Below are 24,106 nucleotides of genomic sequence, written 5' to 3'. Positions count from 1 at the left end.
TCAGGTGCCAAAAAAAAATTTCCTGAATTTTTTCTCCCAGCTCTGGTAGGTGTTAAGTTTCTGTGTGTCACTGTATTTAGGGAGTCCTAACGTGAACCTGCATAAGATTTGGATGGTGATAACTACTAACATATTAGGTGCTGGGGACAAGGCAGGGAGACAATGCAAAATGTCATGCTGAAGAAGGTATGAACAATTCACAGCAGCTCTGGAGCCAGAACGCAGCTGCTTCTGAGATATAAGATGTGGTTTCTTTTTTAAGCCAGGTATTGAAATGGCTGCTGTTACTGTAAAATGTGAGTACTCTGCAATCTTTTTCATCTTGCAGCATCCTTATCAAGTAGAACGTAGGTGACAGGAAAACTGCTGTGTTCCCTCAGCGGTTGGCGGTGCATGGGAAACACCTAACCCAACGACCAAAACAAGGTTGCAACGAAGCTTGCTGAGGGCAAGGTTGTAGCGTCTCATGACCCAAACCGAACTGGCCAAATCACACGGTTGAGAAGAACAGCAGCAATACGACACACTGTGTTTGAGGTTCAGCTACAGGCAAAAAATCTCTCCTTGGAAAAGAGGCAAATTAGAGAAAGATGGTGAGGTAGTTTTTCCAGCAAAGCACATGCCAGGGAAGTAAGGGATTCTGTCTTGGGTGAAATGATATGACCTGCTTTGGTGAAAACCATGAGCTGGGCAAGCCTGTGAGAAGTTCTTTGGGGAAAGTTTTGGAAAAAAAAAAACCAAACCCACCACTGAAAGTAGGTTTCTGGAGCACTGGAAGAAAGGCTGCAACAACAAAAGAGGTGCAGGTGAAAGAGTTGGATGAATACATTAAGTAAAATCCTTTGAGTAAGCAAAATGTCTGTGACCAGGAATTGATGAAGAGCAATCTAAGAATGAAAACAAAGCTATAATATATTCATGAAGCAAGATGATTATAACTCAGAGGGAGTAGCATTAATTATGACTTCCAAGGCAGAAAAATAGCTTATAGACTGGGAACCAATTAGCGGTCGATTGCTCTGAACTAGATTTCAAACACAGTACATGAAATGACAATTACACAGTGTTGCCAACAGAAAACTACTATGATGAGATAAGAGCTGTCAGCAGATTTGGACCAAATTCCTCAGCCTGACATCTGCTTACTAATGGGGAGACTTCCTTCTCGTGGTTAGGGACGGTGACAGAATGGAGGAATCAATGGCCAAGCATCATCTTTTGTCTCCAAAGCAGTAACGGGGGGCCTGGCAGAGCTCTGCCCGCTCTCGAGGCTCTTGGTGATGCGTGGGCATAGTGTAAAGATGTCCCCAGAGCAGTTGGTGGAATTGTTGTGATCTGAGTGTATTTGAGGCAAATACAGTGCATCTCTTCAGCACATCTCCAAGTGCAGTAGAAGTGATGGTTATTTTTCGTGATGGGACCAAAAAGAAAAAACAGAAAAAAAACTCAGCAGGAGGATTAGTAAGAGAGGTGTTTCTTTTGGTTTTACTAGCAAGTGAACAAGGCATAGATTGCTAAAAATGTAACTGGTTTTCAGCTAAGCAAGCCCAAATAGCGGGCTTTCCAAGGATGGAAATATCAAAGCCAGCACTGGACATTTGAATGCTGATGGGAGGACCACTGCGACTTTGCCAAAGGAACTGAAAATGCCAAATTAGAGATGCTGTCTCTCAGAATAAAGGCAGATGCGAAAAACTCACTAAAAACAACATTTGGAGAAGCTGCAGGTAGAGACAAATGCTGCAAAATGATTGAATGAATAGTTGTTGAGTTCTTCAAGCAATATGGGAATATGAAAAAAATAATACTCTGATGGAGAAATTGCATTCCAGTTAAAGCATCCTAGAAAGGTGATATAAGCGATTGCAACAGTTGAAGAGAAGTTCTGTTTCTTTCAGTGGTACAGTCATGAAAAATGAAAAAAGAAAACAAACCAGAGATCCTAAATTTTTTTTTGTACCTTCAGCTGAGCCATTTCAATCCAGGAGATAAAGAAATTGGCCAGATTTGTGGGTAGCCTCTCCTGCTCCCTGGCTTCAGGCAGATTACCTGCCAGTCTGATGCAGTTGTTTGTTTGATGTTCTTGGGGAGGGGGCATGGTGTTTTAATTACTCTTTTCAGGAGATTAATATACTCTTTTCAAGAATGTAGTTATAATAATTGCAAATTCTCAACAAGCTTGGACTATTGAAATGAGAGCTGAGTACTGTTCATCATGGATAACGCTGGTGTAAAACAGACTTATGTTCTGTCACCTCTTTACAGTTGCTGTTCACTTGATGTTGACATTACCAAGTCACCATGAGAAAAAGTCCAGCTAGATACAATACCGTGAAGTGTTAAATCAGTTAGATCCAGCGTCCTGAGCATGGGATGCTTAAGTGACAATTCAGAAAACATGCGAGTAAAGACTTTCTAGCATTGCAGGGCTAATAATTGCTAAGGAAAACAAATCTCTGGAGACCTTCAGCAAATCCCAACCGAAGCATTATATAAAAAGGCAAGGGAATACAAGGAATGAGTCAATTTACATGTCTTGGCAGAAACACACCAACCAGCGGGGAAGTCCAAAAGGAAATGTCACCAACTGGCAAGGCAACAGCTGCGTTTACCAACTTAAACAAAATTAGTCATTGAAAATACAAATGTAAAGACCAAACTAGGAGTCTTCCACGCGGATGTTATTTCCATTTTAACATGTGGATGTGAGCGTTGGAAACTCACCAAAGGCACAGACGCCTCATGCCTCCAGAAGTAAATACCTGGGGAAAATACTAGGTAACAGACGGAGTGAATTTGTCACAAATGCAAAGATCTGTCACTTTGTCACCAGTGTGTCCCCCAAGTTCTCCAGGGTAAGTGATGGAAACACTTGGGTTGTGTGCTGAGAGTGAAGCCAGCAAGCCTGTCCAGGCAGATGGGCTCCTGAGCAGCTGGAGGAACACACAAATGGTCAGAACAGATATTACTTGGAGTGTGAATGCTTACTGGCACTCAATGATACAGAAAAACTGCCGAGAGCGGCTAAAGATCGGCACAGACGGCGAAGCCGTGTCCGCTTCCAGAGCAACATCTGCGGGTGCAAGGAGGCTTCAGGGAAAAAGTTACTCCTGCTTCACTTGGAGGGAGCAGACAACTTACATGGTGTTTTCTCCTTTGCAAATTTAGACTATTTAGGGGTAGGTTACTGAGAGGAACCAGGGCTTCCTGGTGACTGCTTTTCTGGCCCCGGCTGCAGAGTGCTGCATTGCACGCACAAGCCAAAAGATCTGTCATCTCTGGTCCAGTGTGCTTCTCCTGTCTGACCTCAAGCAAATCACGCGACCTTGCGGGTTCTCCAGAGCTCTTTGACCACAAGACTATGGGATTTTAATTAGGAACAGTGGACAGTACACTTCTTTTTCTGGTTTCACAGTCATCCGCAGGGTCTAGTAGGTGAAGCAAGCTGCTGTGGAAATAGGAAAAAAGCACGTGTTTCACACGCTGTGGTGGGAGTAAAGAAGTTGCTTGTAGCTTTATTTAAAACTGACCTAAGATGATGTAACTGTAGCTACAGATCGTCTTCAGAGACGAACGCTAGCCCTTACCTTCCTCATTTATGACTGCTTGCATGTTTGACTTCATGCAGTTTTGCATTTTTTTCATTTAGTGTTTCAGATGATGGCAGTTGCTACAGTAAAAATATGTTTAGGTTATTGAGTTTTAGACCACTTTGTAGAATGTGGGGACAAAAATAACATCGCATACTCTTTTAATGCTTTCTTCATTTGTACTAACAGCGCTTCGGTTGTATGTTCTTTATAGCTCGTTATAGCAAGTTGCGCTGCCTCGTCCCTGCCGCTCCTCTTTTGACATCTGCACTTGGGTACAAACAGCCATCGTTTTTATTCCTAGTGGTAGTGTCATCAGCCTGTTGAATGAGAAGCTGATTTTTCAGAGAGTTAGCAATTTGAGGCAGAAAAGGCTTATTTGATCATCTGCTCACACTCTCCCTGCCAACATCCTATTATTTTTTTGTCCAGCCTAGCTTTAAAAGGTTGAGGCAAGACAATCGCAGTCCCGTGCCCCTCCGTGGGGAGATGGTTCCAGTGCCCAAACCCAACCTTTCTGCCGCAGAATCCCAACATCTTCCTCACAGATTTATTCTTCTTGTTTTACGTGCACGTGCCTCAAGGGCATTTATTACCATTTACCATGACCTTCCCAGCTAGCCAGGTTGTGCCCTTTTGGTTCTCCCTCCAGCAGTCTTTCTCAGGAGCCTTGTAGGATAACTGCAGCTCCCGGTAACGAGGAGCCTGTGACTGAGCATCGCTTTGGAAGGTTTGCTTTCCGCCTGCCCTCTTCCGTGCAGCAGAGCCCGCTTGCAGCAGGGTGAGCTATAGCAGTAGGTGCGGACAGACCCGCACGCTTCACATGATGCCGTTCTTTGTGTCTAGAGCCACTGGATGACAAGGTACACTCGTCTATTTGCCAGCCAAGAGCTAAGTCATGCGTTTTCCCTGAGAGAACCAATAAGCATCACAAGCAGCTGAGTAAAGGCACAGCATTTTGTTGTGGTGGTGGTGCTGTGAGTGATGCTGCCCTCCCTCTCCAGAGATGCTCAGAAACCAAGGGGCTGAGCCTGGAAGCGTGATCAAGGAGCCCCTTTCCAACCACAGTGAAAGGCAGTCTATCTAAAATGATTCTTCCCCCTTTAGAAAACAATCTGCTAAATGGGGCTGCAGACAGCGAGGGCAACCACTATCCACGCCAGGGAACCCATCTGGATTGCATTTAGGAGGGAGTTTTGGATGAGAAGAGCCTACACGAACACAGGTCCTGCTGTATTTGAAATTTTGAAATCGGCACACACCAGAATACGGGTTGGCACTGAAGCCCGTAGGTAGGTTGGGATGCGGCAGAGGCCAGCTGTGGGAGCAGGGGGCTTGCCGGGGGGGCAGCTCTGGATGCCCCAGGGCTTCCCCGGTCAGTGCTCCACGGAGCCACCAGAGCATCTGGGGAGGCTGCTCGGCAGTTTCTGCAGGAGGCTTTGCTTGCAGGTTCTCAGCTGGAAACGCTGTTAAACTGGTAGCCAGCCTTCTTGAGACTGCTCCTCTTCCCCCGTGACCCGACGAAGACACGAGCAGCGCTGCCTTCCTAACTAGGCTGAATCGAGTCACTCATTTTGGGCCCGTCGCCTTAGTGGTCGCAGAAACGTCCCTGGAAAAAAAGTCATAATACAAACTGGTCGTGGCAGCAGGGATGCAGCTCAGCAGGAGTTAGCCTTTGGGGTATTTTGTCAAATTTTTGAAGCGTGAGCTGTTGGTAAACCAGAGCTAACAGAGCAGATCCATAATTTGCAGTGAGCAGCGGTATAAAGCAGCTGCAACCCCGCTGCTGGTGCCCGGCGTTGGATTTCTTCTGCCCTTTCTCTGCAGACTGGCTGTTGGTGTCACCGTCCTACCCGGGGGCTTGGGGCACGCTGAGGACCCCAGTCCAGCTGGAGATGGCAAAGCTGCCCAAACGCTGCTGCGAGTGTTCTTGGCCCCTCTAAAGCAGGGGTTTGCCCAGGTGCAGGGAGCTCTTCGCCCCTTCTGTAAGCAGTGAAGGGGTTTGTTAACCTCCTTGAAGATGGGTACCAGAAATGGTGTGACTTGTGCCCTGGAAGGGACTGTCACTTTGCATCCACGGTAAAGGAAATCTGGAGGGACGACTGTCTCAGCTGCAGACCTCTACCTTGCGTCCGAATTGGATGAGATTAATCCTGTTGTAAAGTGCTGGAGCGATGGGGCGATCGCTCGATGGGTAGCTAGATAAGTAGTAGACAGGTAATTACCTAATATTTTAGATTACTTTGTAAGGTGCACTCCATATGTGAGTACAGAGACCGGCTGTAGAGAGTGGGGTTGAAAGGTGTAGTAGCTCTTATGCCTTTAAGTTGTGGCGCTTGATACTGTTTATTAACTGGCAGCAGATTAAGTATTCTGTGGTACTCTTGCACATTATGACAGAGGAAAGTGTTTTACAAATAAACGTTTTCTAAAAATATATTAATTTCTGTAGGAACGTCATAGGTAGCTTTCTGTTTGCACCTAGCCATCTTTCAGGATTACATCAAGAATAACTGGCATCCTCAGTTTGGCCTAAAGTCCAGACTTTTTTAATTTGAAGAAGGCTTTTATAAACCTAAAGCAACAGGTTTTATCATCTTCTTCTCTTAAATCCTGTGAAAATGTTGTTTGTAAACAAAAATAATACATGTAGCACTTCAGAGCCCCAGCTTGGTTTTCATACATTGCTTTACTTATTTCTTGTATTCCTCTTGATCAGGACAGCAGAAGGAACTTTAAAGATACTTTCGTTCATATGAAGCGGTATCTTTGTTATGGCTAAGACTGTAAGGACTTCTCAGTTTCAGCTGGCCTCCACATCCTTTAATCTCTTCTGGCTCTGCATGTCTTTTTGGATTGTCTCAAACTGATTAGATGCAAAATTAAAAGTTTAGTTGGCAATTACAAGAAGTACCGAAAAGTGTTGTACTCTTTGACTGCCTTGCTTTCAGGAGGCAGTGGGTGGGAGGGAATAAAAGCATACCTTAATTATACAGTCTAGCTGTTTATTTTCACAGCTGTAGCACCGCTGAAATGTGGAGCAGATATCCCAATTCCACAGAGCGTGGTCCCTGGATATTGCACCTGCCAGTCCCACAGTCTGAGTACCGGTGTGGGATGTGTGTGTGGCTGAACAATGCAGGAAGACTACAAGAGGTTTATCCCATTAGAAATAAATTACAGTGTAGTGTAGCATGAAAATGATGTGTCAGTGAATACAGAACACAGGATTACCTTCTGTCTCTTCCCTTTATCATAGATAACAGGAGCAGTATGGGAAGGAGATTTATATTGCACTCATTTGAAGCTGACCAAGCAATTTAGATGAGATGAAATAGGGATTTTGTTTCTGGAAAGAAGAATGTGTTCCTGCGAAAATGTCATTAATTGCTTTATTATTTAAGGCACAAATTATATCCAGCAATTTGTTGGTCTCCTATTTTTTGCAGTGGAAATAATTCACCATGGAAAGATTATTCTGTCAGAAAATGATGATGAACCTACTAACAAATTTAGTTGAAAGAACCTGAACTTTCAATTCAGATTCTATTTTTTCCTTCTTTCTCTCTCTCTAAGCACCGTGTGTGTGTGAATTTCAATAAAAACAGTAATGGCTTTGCTAAATATCAGAACTTTAACAAGAATCATGGCAAATACTATTGCAGCACTAGAATTACAGGCATCCTCTTGCATGTTTTCTGCTGCCGTCACGCTGTGGTAGCAGTGGCACCGCATGCCCATTGCAAGGAAAGCTTTATTCTGCTGGGTGCACGTAGAGGAGAGATGCTAGAAAAGCTCCTGGACATTTGCTAGAGTGAATCATTCCCTTCCAGGTCCAGTGCTGAACTCTGCTTCTGCGTCCCTGCCCTTGTTTTAAAAATACTGTGTAGAGCTTCCTCTGCAAACACTGTCCCTGTCTGCCAAGCTTCCCTCCTTTGGCTCGTCTTCTTTTTTTTTCCTTTGTGTTAAGTCAGTCTCTTTGTTATCTCTCTTTGCTCCTGGTGGTGCATTTCTGTTTCCCTTTATCTGGTTCCCCCGTCACCCTGCCGCCAGCAGGCTGGTGGCCTGTCTCCATCACCCAAAGCTGTGCTCTTTCTCCCGTATCTTCATGCCTGGAATGTGCTGTGCCAATATTAACCCAATGGTTGCCTGCGGTTAATTTATTTGCCATAAAGAACCAAATCATGTTGAGCCCAAAGGAGATGTGCCTCCATGCAAATCACAGTTGTTTCATACAGGCACTGCTTGCAGGAACAGTCGCTTTTGCATCATGCCCAAAGCACAAGCTTTGGCATTTCTGTGCTGCTGTTGGCTTGGGGTTAAGAAAGATTTAAAGGTTGTGAGATGAGCAAGGTCTTTTGTACCATTAATACGCTCGGGTCGCCTCTAGAGTCCTTGCAAGCATTGCTTCCTCTGGTCATTGCACCAGGGATTTTCTTACATCCAGGACGGTCAAGGAAAAACACGTCTAGACATGTGCATGTCATATGCGGGGACCCTGTCCTTGCCCTGCCTGGATCTCAGGTCCATGGGCTGTGGCAGGGGTGTCCATCCCTGTGGCAGAAAGCCGCCCAGGTGCAGGGCCTGCCATGCCTGAGGTTTAACTCAGCTCTTTGCAACACCACGTTAGGTTTTCTTGGCTAAAAGCAGGGCTCAGTCATAAGCTACCATGGAAGCATCATAATCTTCTATGTCCTATTTAGACAGGGTTTTTTTTCAGGGGAGGTTTAAACTGTTGCTGCCTTCATCTTTCCACTACTGCAAGCTGAGCAGTGATCGTGGTAAATTAGATCTGTCCTCACACTGAGGGACTCCAGGTCTTTTTCTGGAGGGAGGTGATAATTATGTTTTACTTTGAAAAATAATAGTTTTTCCACAGAACAAGAGCTTTGCGGTCATTTCTTGTATTTTTCAGTTCTTCACAAATAGAAATGATTCCACGAATAACAGCTTCGTATCTCTCTCTCTTTCTATATATATATATAAAAGTTCCATTATTGCTGTTTTCCTTACGAGGCAGAGCATTGCTCTCTGTCTTGGTTGGTGTTTAAAGCTGCAGTGAGACCCCTGAATTGCCAGCGACTCTATCTCATTTGTGTCACCATCAGTAGGGAAGAAGAATAGCTTTTAGAAAAACTATTTTTGTTACAGATGTGTAGACGTGAATTTATAGCTTCAATCACGCTTCCAAGAAGAGCATCTGTGAAAGTGAGATAGTTAGAAAGCTGGATGAAGGAGCTGGCAGGAGGAGTAAAACGTAGGGGGGGGACACCACAGGAGGGGATAACACCTGAAAACATCCATTGGGAGAAGCAAAACTGGGGGAGGTGTGCAGCCATCAAACCTCACCAGTCCCTGACCAACTACTGGCTTCTTGCCCACTTTTTTTTTTTTTTTTTATTTTTAATTTAGTTTTGACTTTGCCTGGTGTATTTATTCCCACCCTTATTTACAACAGGCGTTTTTTCTAAGGCTCGGAAGCGAGTGAGCGCTTTTTCCAGTTCTCTGCTCTCTGTGCCTGCTGGAACATCTGTACGCGCACACTTTTCCTGTCTAAAGATAGTTTGAGCTAGCGTGCCCAAAATACAGCTTCAGGCTTTGGTTTGTTGTTGTCTTAGTAAGCATAAAAATATGTTCTAATATTATGTCACTCTAGTTATGTGTTCCAGCAGCTGCGCTCTGTCTGTGTCCAGTTTTGTCGGGAACAGCCGTGCTTCCTGGGATTTGTTTTTCCCTAGCCCGAGTCTTGGGTCGCTTAGGTTGACCGAGCCTGTGCGTTGCACTCGTTCTGTGAGGATGGTCATTCTTGCCCAGTAGGATAATTCCAGCAGGGTGTTCTGCAGGAATGACATGACCTCCTTCGGCTGACCTCAGGCTCTGCCAGCAGTGCCATTTGAACAGCATCCCTTCCCACCCCCACCGCTTCCCCTGCGTGTTCCTGTCCCTGCAAGCCTTGCTGGGGTTGTGCAAAAGCATTCCCTCCCCTCCTCCTGAAGTGCCATCTCCATGTCAGATATTTGCTCCCCAAATTGCCTGACTTGACTGCTCCCACTCCCTCCATCCAACACAGATGTAGTGCACTAACCCCTTCCGTGGGTATGTATGTTCCTGCGGCGTGCATTGCAAAAATGGAATTTACTTATTGTGAACCTTCCCTTATTTTTATTTCTATTTTATTGTATTTATATATATATATATTATATTTATTACACCCTCACATCATGCATTCCCAGGTAAGAAGCTTGGAAGGGAGCTCTGTGCTACCCGGGGACCCAGGGAAGGGAAGCTCCGCTAAATGGCAAGTTGTGCTCCAGCTGCAGTTCTGGATCGGCTGGTGTTTGGAAAGCTGAAACATGCCCAAATGTTTCAGGGCAGGCTGGCAGCAAAGGTATAGAGGAGGGCAGAAGTGACCAGGATCAGCAAATGTTAGATGTTCAGGCATTCGTAAATGGATATCGCAGTCCATCTATTTGCATGGAGATACTCAGTTTTGCTGAAAAATAAAAAAATTATACTAGGTGCTTTTATACATAAGGCAAAAAAAGTGACATGATCATGCACAGTTGTAAAAGCTTTTATACTGCCGTAAGTTTGGAAATGTTAAGTGGCAAAGTGGATGAGTTATGTGGGTCATCTCAAGTGAGTGCCTATAAAAAAGAGCTTTGCAGCTCATTATCGGGTATTCTCTGTCTAAGGCTTGTTTTACGGAAAGAGAACTTTTGAAACTTTGAAGATTCTGCTTTTTATTGGTGCTATTCTTCATCTGTACTTGGAGCGGCAAAGGCGGGCTGTCCTCGCTGCAGGAACCCAGCACGCTTGGTCCGAAGGAAGGTGGAGGCATCTGAGCTTCCTGAGCAGAGCGGGCGGGCGTCCCCTCGCCGCTGCTGGCCAGTTGGAGCCAGGAGAAGGAGGCAAGGACCATACTGCTGGCATCCTGGTTACGGCTCTTAGCGGCTGCCAAAATTAGTTTAAAATAGCTTTTACTCAGAGAGCAATATTACAGATTTGTATTTGAGCTATTTGGACTTCACAAGGCTTGGAAACCAAGATGCCAAACAGTGCAGCTTGCTGGTGGGTTTGTGGTGGCTTTTTTTGATGCAGACTTTCACATCATGAAGTTTTTGTCACATAAATTTCTATTTCAAGCTCTGGGCCACAAGACGTTCGGTGTAAAGCATGCTGGTGTTCCAGGACTGAGTATTTGCCCTTCTTTGGCATTTGGGTTATCCTCATTGATGTTGCGGTGATGCCCAGAGGCTGAGTAGGTCGGGTCCCCAGTGTGCTACGTGCTGGGTGAATGCAGGGTGACAGCCCCTACCCAGGGAGCTGGCAGCCTGGTTTACTGGTTTCAGGTGGCCGCTCAGGAGCATCGGCTGCCGGGCCAGAGCTTACTAGGGATGGATAAAGCAGGCATAATTCAGGTGAGGCAGCCGAATGTGCACTGTAAATACACACATTACAGTGAGGACATCAGTGCTGCCTTCTTCACCGGAGTCAGCAGATACAAATGCACAGCTTATTGTGTCAGTGACTATCATTGTATATTGCAGAGCCTTACGAGCCCTCTCCTACTATTTGGTCTCTGCCAACACCCATTGCAGTAGGACCAGTGTGAAAACAAACTGATAGAAACAGAAATAGCAATTAGAGAGACGTGCTTTCTCCTTCCCAATTTGGAGTCCTGTGCTTTGTGTGCAGCATCCCTGGGTGAAGGATGGGGAATGGTGTCCCTGGATGCTGGGGGAAGGTTGAGCTGTAACAGTGAAGTGCTGGAAAATTTCTCCATGTTTATAGTACACTTTAGTCTGAGGCATGTGCAGGTTGGAAAAGAAAATAGGGAAGTTGGAAAGAAAATACAAGAAAACAGTTGAAAATTCTCAAGTGTGTTTCAAAGCCAATTGGATGCTATTTGTACATTGTATGCGAGGGTGTAAGATGGTTTCTATGGGATGTAGTTTCAGCTGTCGCTGTGATTGAGTTGTGCCTTTGCCACATAGGACCATTTTGCCATCCTTGGGAACTAGGGCAGGTAAAGCCCTATCCCCCACCTTCTCTCACCAGGCAGCGCCTGTGCTGTGCGCAGCACCAGTGTGGGTACAAGCTGAAGGAAAACTTCATTATGTTTGACAGTGCCTTTTTAGCTGAAGTACTGCCACGATTGGCATGACAGCAGTGAATCCCAAAATTGGTTGATTGCCGAGAGAGACTTAAAACTGTGAAGACAGACATGAGGAATAAAAAGAATTAAATGCTTAATTAATGGGTTTATACTTCCTATTTCTTGAAGCATGACTATTTTTCCTCTCTCCTGTTTTGTTTACTTTAAGGTACCATATGTTCCACTTGAAGCTGTATAGAAATCTGGTAAAGAAACCCGCACGTCAGAGTTAAGAGGGTTCTGAGTTACGTGATCTACTAGTCCAATATTGGACCTTTTTAATAGGAAAATGTTTTGGGCTACCAACATAAAGAAGTTATTTGGCCAATATTCTGTATCCTAATGACAGCACCTGTACAACCGTGCAATTACTCTGGCTCCTAAGGGCCTAAAATGAACCTATTGCCTTAGCTTTGACTTCTTATGGCAGAACTTCTCTCCTGTTTTAATGGATTCCTGGTAACATTTTTCATTAGAATTCTAGTTACGAACGTCAGCATTTCTTTGGTGTCTCCTTCTGTTAGTTCCCTGCTTCCCACATGCTGTTTTATGTGAAGGTCTTTGAGTTGCTTCAAGGAGTAAAATCCTTCGTGGTAATGGAGATGCTAACATGCATGACAGTTCTCATCCACCCAAAATGGCAGCAACTGACTTGTAGTTTTTCATATTAACTGATTTTTCACTCAGAAAAGTTTTCACTTAGAGAAGGTAGCTATTAATTACTTATCTATCCATGTTTCAATATGCCACCATCTCGTTAAATAGCTCCCTTGTCTATTTCTTTCTGAAGCTATAAAGCACTCTTTTCTGCAGAACAAGCTCAATGACATCTTGACACTTCTCTAATGTTTTCAAATCCTAGTGGGTTTGAGTGAATTATTGGATTTATTTGAACTTCAGATTCAGGGCTTGTAAATATGCACAGATGAAAGCGAAAAAGGTTGACAAGAATGCGCTTGCAGTTGCAAGTGCTAGATTTGGCATAATTATCTTTGGCAACATGAGCCTCATCAAGTCCAGGAACTCAGATGATCGTAAATCTGTTGTGATACTAGCAGTTGTCTTGTATTACGGTAGTTAGTACTCCCTCCACAGTTGTTACGTTGGACCCTGGGGAAATGCAAAAGAAAGTGCAAGTCTCACCCACAATGTTTTGGTACTAAGCAAGCCAAGCACTTGGAGAAGATCCTTATCTTCGCTTTGCAGGTGAGCTGGGTGTATGAGACCAAGTTGCTGAAGAGATGTGATGCAAGTGTTAGTCGGTGGGTTCTTATATTCCGAATGTTAGTCCAGAGCCTTAATGCAGAATGGCCCTACTCTCGCAGATCAGTTTTCTTTCCGAACAGCAGTGTTGCTACCCATGAGAGACCTGGAAAGATGAGTCCGCCCAAGCAGGGAAGCTTCCAGTTACGGCATTGCTTAGGATGATTTCAAGAGCTGATTTCTGATATTTTGATGGTCCAAGGATTTGGAAGATCTGTGAAAGCCTTAATTGTGGTTTTACTTTAATGATAGGTTTTGTGTAGTGACATTCGAGCTATGTGCGTGTAGCCATGAAGCAAAGAGAGCAAGTAGATGACACTTCTTTTGCTACTACTTCTGCCACTTTGCTTTCTGAGTATAATGCTTTAGTTTAAGTGCTCCTACTATACCACCGTCACCTGGAGAGCACAGTTGTTTGTTATCTGGCTCTGGGCAGGGGATGATCGGATCAATAGGTGTTTAGTTTATAAGTTTCACCTACTCATCTTATTTTCTATTAATAACTTCACGTTTTAATCCTATAAATACATTGTGCCATGCATCTGTCTATTTGGGGAGCTAATTCTGTTGTAGTAAGTACCTGTTTCAGGAGCAGCCTAGGCAAAGCACAGCATATTCGAGTTCCAGCCTCCGTTAGTGTCTGTAGTGGGTTGTATTGCTGGTATTAGCGTAATGTAAGAGTTCAAAAAGGAAAGATGTTATTTGCAGCGTCAACTCATTCAAAGTATTCTGTACGGATTTTTCCAAAAGAATAAGCAGACCAAGCACAGTGGGCCCCATGCCAGGGTATGTAATAGCCTTGCACAGCATCAGCTGAAGCTCCGAGTTGGATAAAAGGCAGCTTTTTATGGGTTTGTTGAGTATTCCTTTAAAAAAAAAAAAAAAAAAAGGTTTGTGTACAGAAGTAGCAAATTAATTCAGTTCTATCAGAAAGTAGGTCAGTGACTGACCTCCCCATAGCATGAGGCAGCAGTTTCTAGCAGAAGTGACAGCTCAGCAGCATGAACCCTCTGTGTCTCCAGGAAACTTGTTTTGACAAATGTAAACACATTATATCCTGTATTCCTCTTACTTATTTATTTTTTTGCTGCTGCATTAGAAACCACAAACTGTCACTCTCCATCCCCTTTCTTCACCCCTTCTAGTCCCCAGAGGGAAATGCCTTGTAACGTAGCTAATAATTTTTGTAAGGCTGCGTAATGAGTAAGGCGTTCCAGCAGGGTTGGCGGTTGTTTTTTTTTTGACAGCCGAAGTTGAGCACTGTAAACCAGACTTGACTAAAATCCAAACCAAAGTCTTTCCAATGGTGAGGGAAGTCATTGGGAAGACAGGAACTGGATTAATTTAGGATCCTTGTGTCCTGGTCTTGCTTTGCTTTGTGCTGAATGAAATTTTTGCATATACCCACGTGTCTCTTCAACGTTTGTATTACCAATGTTGGTGTCCACTTTGTTGAACAGACATCGTATTGAACACATTCTCACTGCGGCCCAGCAACTCCTGAAACTGGGATGCTTTTGTAATTTGGGGGGAAGTACCAAAGAGCTGATCAAGGGGATGGTGGCTCCTTGAACACCCCATAAAGAAAAATTGCCTCAGAGGACACGGGGAGTATGTTCATCTTTTCATTGAGTTGTCTTTATCAGCAGGTATAAAAGATGGGTTGTACACTACTAGTTAACTACTTTGACTGGTACCTTTCCTGCAGTGATTTCTGCTGTGGAAACCACTGTGGATCAAGAGGTCAAGCAAGGTTTCCAGCTGCAGTGCTGCAGGTGAGACCCATCTCTGAAAAACTCTCAAGCTGGTTCTTTCTCCTGACTTGTAACCCAGTTGCACACACAAGGTAACACCACATGGAGCAGATAGGAGGATTTCAGAATCGTACCAACATGGTCCGATTTAAACATTTTTGCTAAAGATGTGATAAAACTTGACATGATTTTCATTTTCTGGCCTCAGGGGCCTCAAAAATATCCAGAGAGTCCTATGGTCAGTTATGCAAATGCTGTACAAAGAGTGATTTTTGTAATGTGATAGGTAAGCCTCTAGAGCCCTTCAGCTGCACATTGCCATTTAACAGAATTAAGTTCATTTGTTTGGAAGAATTTCACTACAGTAAAAGTTGGATGACATTGTCTCAGCCAGAAGTAGAGACTTGATTTGGGAGGATGGGAATATGTTTGTTAGAAACAAAATGCTTCTAGCTTTGGTAAAGGTTTGATCCGAGTAGACACAAGTCGAGCAAGAAATCAGATGGATTTATTTAACAAAACTGACTATGAGAAGTTGGGAAAGAAGAAAGTCCTATTTCAATGAATTACATGCTTCTGCTATAGGTAATGCTGGCATTGATCATTACACACCATACAATAGATGTAATGCTAAGAAAGTAATGAAATATTGCATATTACTGTATGCAGTGAGAAAAAATGGTAAAGCAAAGGAGAGGGATCCCCATGTGTATGTGTGTGAGCACACTTGGGGGAGCGGCAGGCAGTGCCAAATCTGCCTCCTTGGGGTATCCTTGCACTTCCTTTTTGATGGTGCAGCCAAGGAGGAATGCAGATGCTGGATTTCAAGTCATTCAATTCTTCATAAGGCCACGAAGTTTATTCTGCTTGAAAGGGCTAGAAGCGCAAGGCGTACTCCAGAGAGGCAAGGACAAAGATCCAATGCCTTTTCCCACGGTTTCATGCTTACAGAGGTTTGGCTTCACGTTGCTCCCTCTCCTGCACCAGGGATGGAGAATCAGGAAGGGAACGGCTTCTTTAGGGCCTGGGCTTTCCTGAGCAAAGCTTGCTGTGCAAAACTGATGCAGGTGGAGTTCCTTTCAGTTCAAGGTAATTGGAGCATCTCAGTCCCTTCTTCAGGTTTAAGAACTGGAACCATTTTTGAAGCGCCCTGCCCCCCCAAGTGGAAAGGTGCAAGGTTTCCCCCCACCCCCAAACGCTTGCAGGAGGTCCTGCCAGACTGTCCAGATAAGCCCCTTCCCTGTTTGCTGGTGGGCAGCAGACCTCAGCATAACAGATATGACGCGGTGACCTTTGCAGCGATGTGAAGATGGGCGTAGAGCAGAGACAGGAAAATTGCCCACGGTGTCGTTAGTCACTGGTGCCACTTGCCTTGGGAGAGGAGATGCCCTCTTAAACCCCAGCAGCTCTGAAGCATTGGGGTTAGCATCCTGTCCTCGCTGGTTGGAAGACTGGTGTCCAGGGAATAAGAAAGCTGCAACACTCCTTTTTTTTTTATTAATGTCTAGCCAGGGGAGTTTGTTTCACACAGTCTGTGTCCCATGCGGGCAGTGACTTATTCAGTATATATGTTCAACATATGTATTTACCTCTTTGGTCTCACGTGTGCATCATTGAGAGAGCAGGACAGTTTCATATATTCCCTTTTGCTTTTGAAATCTTGGTGAGAGCTTGGTGAGGCAAATGTCATCTTTATGGCCTTCTAATGCCCTGCAAGTAGCAGTGGGAGGGAGTCCAGCTGCAGGGTCGGCCAAGACCCTGCCATCCTCCCCGTGCCAAAACCTGAAGGGCAGAGCGAAGAGGTGTGATGCAGAGAGGCCACAGGAGATCCTCTGTCTGCATTTCCCTGGTGATGAACCTTCCTGCACTGGCCCTGCGTTGGTTAGACCAGGCAGAAGCTCACACAAGGGACTTGGCAAGAAAGGCTCTTCTGCTGGTGGGTGGTTTCTTCACACTCACAAGTTGGATCCATCAGGAAAAAGCTTGACACAAGTAAATAGATAGTTTTTCTCAAAAAAACCCCAACAACCCCCAAACCAAAAACAAAACCCGAAAAACCCAAGTCCCACTTTTTTCCTAACAGTATTCTTCACCGGGTTAGTGGGGATGTCACGGGCTTTTTCCATCCCAAAGTAAGAACTCAGGGGATTCAAGCGCCTTGTGTTTTCTTCTATACAGCAATGAAGGAAAAATGTACAGGAGAGATTATATTTGGGCAGTTGAGATAACTTACAGTAAAACTTCAGATTTTATTAGTTTTCCTCCAAGGTGGAGGAAGATTAGTGATACCTTCTGGGTAGTTACACAGCTGAAGTTTTTGACTTAATAGTTGAATCCTCTTTATTTCAACCTCATTGACTCTTGGACTGAATCCAGTGAAATAATGCATTTCATGTAATGCACTGAAAATATTTACAAATTTTTGTTACTTTTGGGGAGGGCAGTAGGAATTGCCACTTGATTGCTTTTCTAAATGTACAGTAATCTAAGCTGATTAAGCATGGATGATATCATTGCAGTCAGGAGCACAACATAATGTCCATCCTGACGGTAATGACGTAAATGTCTTTTGCTTCCATTAGGTCTACCAAAGAGTAGTATATGTCATTTGTCAGAGTATCATCTCAGATGATAAGGAAATTCTGTACCGGGTGTGTGAGGTGTGAGCAAGCAGAGAGTCCATATGAAATTTCGTCCCTCCCAATGTTTTGCAGTGCTTTGTGGTTGATGTGATGTGTTTTGAGTTTTGTAGAGAAATTACGTGGATTGCTCGTGCTCCGATGCAGGCATGGGGCAGGTGGATCAGTTCTGCAAATGTACAACATTGCCTCTCTTCAGGACTTAGGAACCACTCGAGGCATCTCTTCTTTGTACAAGTGTTAGGGAAAAAAAAAGGAAATTAATGCCTTGTATGAATGAATTTCCTCTGCGTTCTTGTGTGGTGTGTGCTGTGAGAGGTGGTGGAGCTTAGGGAGAGGTATCAGACCACTGAAAGTCCACATCAATGGTGCACAACATAAAGCAGTGGCTTTTAACTGATCCTCATGAAGCCCATTTGGCAGGTGCCGAGAGTGCCCGTTTTGCAGTACTGTGCTTTGCTGCCCTGGACTATCGCTAGTGTTTTGATTTCTGCCTGGGGTCGGGCCCACCCTGACTCCCTTTCTCTCCTGCATTGGCAGTCTTCCTGTCTTGACTATCAACAACGCTGGAGGTAAAACTAACCAACCGTTCAGTTTGGTTGCTGGATGGCAGTCCCTAGCTTACATGAGTGTCTCTGCAGAAGCGCAGAGGAATTTAAAGCTCAGAAAGCAAGAAAAGCTAAGATAATTTGAAGTTGTTGACACCTCGACCAAACGGATGCCTTGGTATCTCCTACTGGTTTGGTTGTCTCCATCCCTGACCTTGTTTCTTTACCTTGATTTAGGCTAGTGTGGGGCTAACATGTTAAGTTAGCATCGCCACCAAAACACTGCTCATTTCAGCCGAGACCACCTTTGTACCCATTACTGATTCCAGGGTGTAAACTAGACAGATTATTTATCCTGCCCGGAGGAAGAAGAGGAGGAGTTAAAATTTAAGAGCTGCCACTCATGGGCACAAGTGCTGACTAACACTTACTATCTTGAGTACACGGAAATCAATTTGGACCTTGTCCGATGAATGATGCCGCTTTTTTTTTCCATGTAGAGCTATACAGAAGAATCAAGAAATAAATGCGTTTGCTTAAGATAACATTGTGTGACAGCTGAGAACAATTAAAACTCTTATTTGCAGCTACATTTTTTTTCCTTCCTTTCTACAGTAGGAGGGTGGTGTCTACAGCTCTGAGTAGTTGATACAGGGTATTTGTCATTGGTCTGATCTTATCTAGAACGATTATCGTGTAAGGTTATTTATTTTACAGCCTTTTCTCCTAGTTTTGCACAACACACAGATCTTGGTAGATGGGAAAAGATTATTTTTTTTTTTCTTACTAGAATCTTTTTGGCAATAAACACATGCCTAACTGTAAGAGAAAAACTTTCACAACCGAGCTTGTTTTGTGAAGACCAAACATTTGTGAAGCTTACAAACCCTCAAACTTTGCATAATGTGCCCATCTCTGGTCTTAAACATGAGGTGGCAGAAGAGGGAAGTGTTACTTTTTTTAACCAACAGCTTATGACTGTGTCAACACATGACAATTTGTCAAAGCTTGCTGTAGCGGTGCTATAAATTAATTTTTAGCATCAGTTGTGAGTGGTAAACACTTTGTGCGGTGTGAACAGCTCTTAGTACAGTGTGAGTTGTCAGCAGCTTGTGAGCTACCCTAAAAGAAAAAAAAAAAAAAATGAAGGAGGGAACGATAAAAGCTCGTTTACTAGTACAAAATGGATCTGAGTCTGCAGAAATTGGACATGTGGTGGTGTTCTTTTTCTCCTCCGTACCAGTCAGCTCAACCTTGAAAATTTGTTTTTTCCATTAATGATAATCACCTGCAAAGCTGGGAAATCACAACTCTCCATCCTGTGCACCAAGTAGTGCCTGAGAGCAAACAGATTTCTCTGGCTCATGGCTAGATGAAGTAGAGCCATCTCTTTACTCTTGGTTTTTGCCTTTGCTTTAAAAGCAGAACATGTCCCGCAAGTGCGAGCATGCTCCTTTGCCGAGGAGTCTCGCATAAACAACATAAAATGCTTGGAAAAAAATAAATAAGATGGCAGCCCGAAGAGAAATGATGGGGGCTGAGTGCTCTCTCTTCCTCACCTGTCCACTTGCTGTTTCTCCTTGCCGATGCCAGCTGGTGTGGTGGAGCTAGCAGTGATGGTTCATACAATAGGAGTTGACGTGATGGAAGAAAATTATTTGATACGAAAAGCCAGGGAATATGTATTGTAGAAAACAACTTTTCAGATACAAACCTATTTTAACCTGTCACTTTAGCAGAACAAGCAGTAATAACCTCCCAACCTAACAATGACTGTGAAGTTGAACATTAATTCGCTCAGTTGTTGAATTGCTAACATGTCTACAACTTACAAGTGAACACCCACTCAAGAGAGACAAAAAAGAAGTTGGTGCCTGGAATTCCCGGCCTTGCTGAAATCACCTACGTTTTTAGGCGCTAATGCTGGTATTTCGTCCTGCGTTTCCTGCAGATGTTTTAATTAGAACTAGATGAGAAAAACAGTTGTGTGTGTTTGTGTGCTGCTTTGATATGCTCTTCGTGGGGCTTTTTTCTCAAGCGCAGTCGCTCTTAGCTTCAGCACCCTGGGTGAGGCTTTGGCTGCGCCTTGGAGCTTGTTCCTGTAAGCGGGCAGCACACGTGAAGCCTGGCATGAGAACTTTTATTGAGTCCTACTAAACCTACTTTTAACCTGGTTATGGTTTTAAAAAGAAAGATGACTTTATTAGCGTATTTGCTCACAAAGGATTTTGGTTTTATTTCCTTTTCTAGATATAACTGTCGGTGCTGCTGGTATGAAAGTGCTGAGCCACACCATCCAGTAAGCTGTCTAGAGCAGCAGTTGGCTTGCTTGGAAATCACTTCCAGGACTGTGTTGTAAGTAAGTATTTTTGCAAAAGCAGCGTCAAATGGTTTCTTCAGTTTGGGGGCATTTTTAAGATATTTTGATTGTTCCTTCATAGTTTTGCTCTAACATCTAGTAGTCAGTAGCAATGCAGGTAGGAACACAAGCATTCCCATGTCTGAAGCATAGAGCTAAAGCCTTTAACAGGCTCTTTGCTGACTTGCTCCAGATACCTGAACACTTCTGACAACAGGTAGCTACATATAAGCCTAGAAAGAAATTTGGCAAAATACACATCGATCTATTTTGTCGTTCGCTCTGTGGCATACGTGTTTTTTGAGTGTTCATCCCTGTCTGCATTTTTGCACTTCAGCATTTTAGCTATGCTGGTATAGCCCTGCTACGTAAATGCTTTGTGGAGATTTTCATAAACCGTGATCTGCCTAACTCAATTTGAAATAGCCCATGAATAGCTGCCCTAACCGATCCGGAAAGAGCACAGGTTTGTCTCTTCAGACGTGCTGTGAGGTATGGCTAGGGAACCTCAGTAGGCTGTGAAAGGAGGGGAATTTGAATTTGGTCAGCTGCATTTCTCTCCGCGATGAGTGCGTGTCCGTGAAAAAAACCTCATTTCAGATTACAAGCCAATTGCATTGAGTATGGCATTGAGAACACGTTTGCGCTTAAAATAAATAACATCATCCTAGAAAACTTTAGATATACACCAAGAAAACCTCATCGTGCCATTTATACAGTTCCTTTTGAAAGTACAATCCATTTGGGGATGTTTGTGACCTGAAATTTTATAACTTTTATTTCTTTTTATATTGCCTTCATTTTTCTGCTGCTGATGATGCGGGTTATGAGAAGTGTGATACGAGAAGTATTTATGACTTAAGTGCATTTCCCTTGAAATGGCCTCTGATGATACGGTCGCTTCAGAGAGCAAGGGTGGGAGAGTTAGTGACTCAGGGCTCAAATCACTTAGTTAAGCATATTGTACAGGCTGCTTGCACTCCTCAGCACCTTGCAAAATATTCCCCACAGGTTACATTTGCTGTACATAAACTAGTTCTAAAAAATATATATATGCTAATTCCATCAGAAAATCCTTCAAACCCAGTGGTAAAGCAGTTGAGTCAGTCTTTCAGAATAGATTTCGTTTGTGGGTCTTTGTTCTGTGCTGTCAGCTGGCACACTTGGGTCACTCTCCAGGTGAGGTTGTGCTAGACAAAAATCTTTGGCTTAACTCTGCCATCAGTTATCTGCCAGATACACTGATTGCCATTTCATCCTTGTTCTTTGCCTACTGGACCAGTGGGGTGCTCAGCCTGATTCTGCATGGGTGGATGTGAATGAGATGAAAAAAGGATCCAGTTGCTGTCAGTGATGGGACACCTCAGCTATGGCAAATGGGCAAACAAGAGTGAGGGAATTGCTTGGAGGAAAGTAGGACTTATAAAAGTCTGAAGTTCTAAGAAAGTTTTCTAATTAGAAATTTAGATCAAGACAAAACATTTGTTTTCAGCATCCTGCCTGTAAATGGTCTATCTGCTTCTGGCATTTATGTCCTGATCCAAGCTGCCGTTGCTTTCATAGAATCATAGAATCATTTAGGTTGGAAAAGACCTTTAAGATCATCGAGTCCAACTGTAAACCTAACACTGCAAAAGCCACGACTAAATCATGTCCCTAAGTGCCGCATCTACACGTCTTTTAAATACCTCCAGGGATGGTGACTCATCCACTTCCCTGGACAGCCCTGTTCCAATGCTTGACAACCCTTTTGGTGAAGAAGTTTTTCCTAACATCCAATCTGAACCTCCCCTGGCATAACTTCAGGCCATTTCCTCTTGTCCTATGGCTTGTTACTTGGGAGAAGAGACCGACCCCACCTCGCTACAACCTCCTTTCGGGTGGTTGTAGAGATTGATAAGGTCTCCCCTCAGCCTCCTTTTCCCCAGGCTAAACAACCCCAGGTCCCTCAGCTGCTCCTCATAAGACTTGTGCTCTAGACCCTTCACCAGCTTTGTTGCCCTTCTCTGGACACGCTCCAGCACCTCAATGTCTTTCTTGTAGTGAGGGGCCCAAAACTGAACACAGTATTCGAGTTGCAGCCTCACCAGCGCCGAGTACAGGGGGATGATCATGTCCCTAGTCCTGCTGGCCACACTTTCAGCATGGGAGGCAGGAGCCTGGCTCTTCCAGTCGTGATGAGCCCTTCTGGTCCATTCTTGCAGGCCTCTGCAGCACTTGCCACCCAGCCCGGGGCTGGCACTGCCGTAGAGTTGCCCATAAGCCTTGAGGCTGTTTCAAGGGGAACTTTTTGCCCTATTGCTGTTAGTGCTGGATTTTCATCCATTTTGTGTCATGGTGTTTGAATTACTGTGGCACCAGGAGCTGGAGCTGTGCATTTGTTTAATTTACCCTGAGGTAGTTGCAGCTCATTTGGTAGAGCGGGTTCGGCCCTGGTGTCGCGGGACATGTGCTACTGAGATAAGCTCAGTTTTACCAGTTCCTTAAAGGATTCACTATTCCAGCATGGCTTTCTGCCTCATGTCCTTCCAATTTAGCTGTATTAGTCTGTTTAATGGTGCCAGAAGGCCACATATTGGCTCTCCCTGAAGCCTCAAACAATAGATGTGTGCTTTTAAATAGTTAAATAAATGTTAATTAGGATTCACAAATAGTTTTCCCCAACTACTAAGTAATATCAAACACTGAATTTTTCAGTCAGTAATTGTTTTCCCAGCTGCCTAGTGGTACCAAGTATTCAGTATTTTTAAAGGGTTATTTTTGCAGCTGCTCGGCTGCTTTAAGTATAAAAGTCTTATGTTATTTTGTGCGGCTTGACAGCGATGCACAGTGGGCAGAAGTTACTGAAAGCCTGTGGTGGAAGAGGAATGATGACAATCTTCTGATGCACCTTGCTTAGCTGTGGATAGTTTGGGCTGCATCCAGATAAGCTGAAAATAGCATATTGGGCACTTCTGAAAGTTTGTGGTTTTGCAGCATCTTCTCACAAAAATCCGAAGTCTTTTTCTTTCTCACTGTGTTAGTTATTACACAGGTGGAAATTAGCTACTTTTTCCCTCTCAAGATCGTGAGACTTTCTGTAAGGGATTCAGCCACCATGAATTATTTCATGAAATAACGGTTTGACTTGTTGCACCTCCTTGAAACAGTATAATACCACATAATTTTCTCTTAGAAGTACATATTATGTGCCTTTCACTGGAAGATCTTAAGACATTTTCAAATATCAATTAAACCACAGATCATGATGATAATGGAAGAGGGACTGTTCTCACCCACCATGAAGACTACCCTGGCTGTGAGCACATTGCTCACATTTGCCCAGTGATTCATTAGCCAAGCCAGTAAAACATTCTAGGCAGTCTGATGCGGTGGCTTACTGGTAGCTGTCCTTCAGCCAATTGCTCATTTCAATGTGATGCATAGCAGCATCGGAGCATTTACTTTGGAACTTACCTTTTTTGTGCATCTTCTTTCTCTGGTTTTCCCACCAGATCTGCTCTGCTGCCTCACAGCGCTGCTGTTTGCATAAGCAGTTGCTGTAATTCTTTGAAGCTGTGAATAAGACATCTCCTTCTAAATACCACTGATGTGTTTTGATGAAGCCATAGTTGTGAGTGCAGAAACAAAGGATACTTAACACTGAGAGCTAGAGAGAGGCTGATGTTGGTAGGGGGAAGACCAGACAGTGAAGGTTAAATCCTTTTTGATGTTCAGTTGTGTTGATTTTTTAAGCTAAAACAAAAAAGAAACAGAATAAAAAGCTTCCACAAAGCAGAAGTGTGAGTGAAATGA

At 43.9% G+C, this 24,106-nt stretch overlaps 1 protein-coding gene across 1 annotated transcript in view; it reads left to right on the top strand.

Moving 5' to 3' along the window:
- BACH2 (BTB and CNC homology 1, basic leucine zipper transcription factor 2) overlaps positions 1-24,106 on the top strand; it is a 149,218-nt gene that overhangs the window by 23,175 nt on the left and 101,937 nt on the right. The window contains exon 2 of the mRNA XM_009887506.1: positions 20,203-20,311. The gene's annotated coding sequence lies outside the window, so the exon portion shown is untranslated. The remainder of the gene's footprint in view (positions 1-20,202; positions 20,312-24,106) is intronic.

The sequence above is a fragment of the Charadrius vociferus genome, unplaced genomic scaffold (genome assembly GCF_000708025.1).
Source record: "Charadrius vociferus isolate BGI_N301 unplaced genomic scaffold, ASM70802v2 scaffold185, whole genome shotgun sequence".
Lineage (NCBI taxonomy): Eukaryota > Metazoa > Chordata > Aves > Charadriiformes > Charadriidae > Charadrius > Charadrius vociferus.
This window is presented reverse-complemented; position numbering and strand designations above follow the sequence as displayed.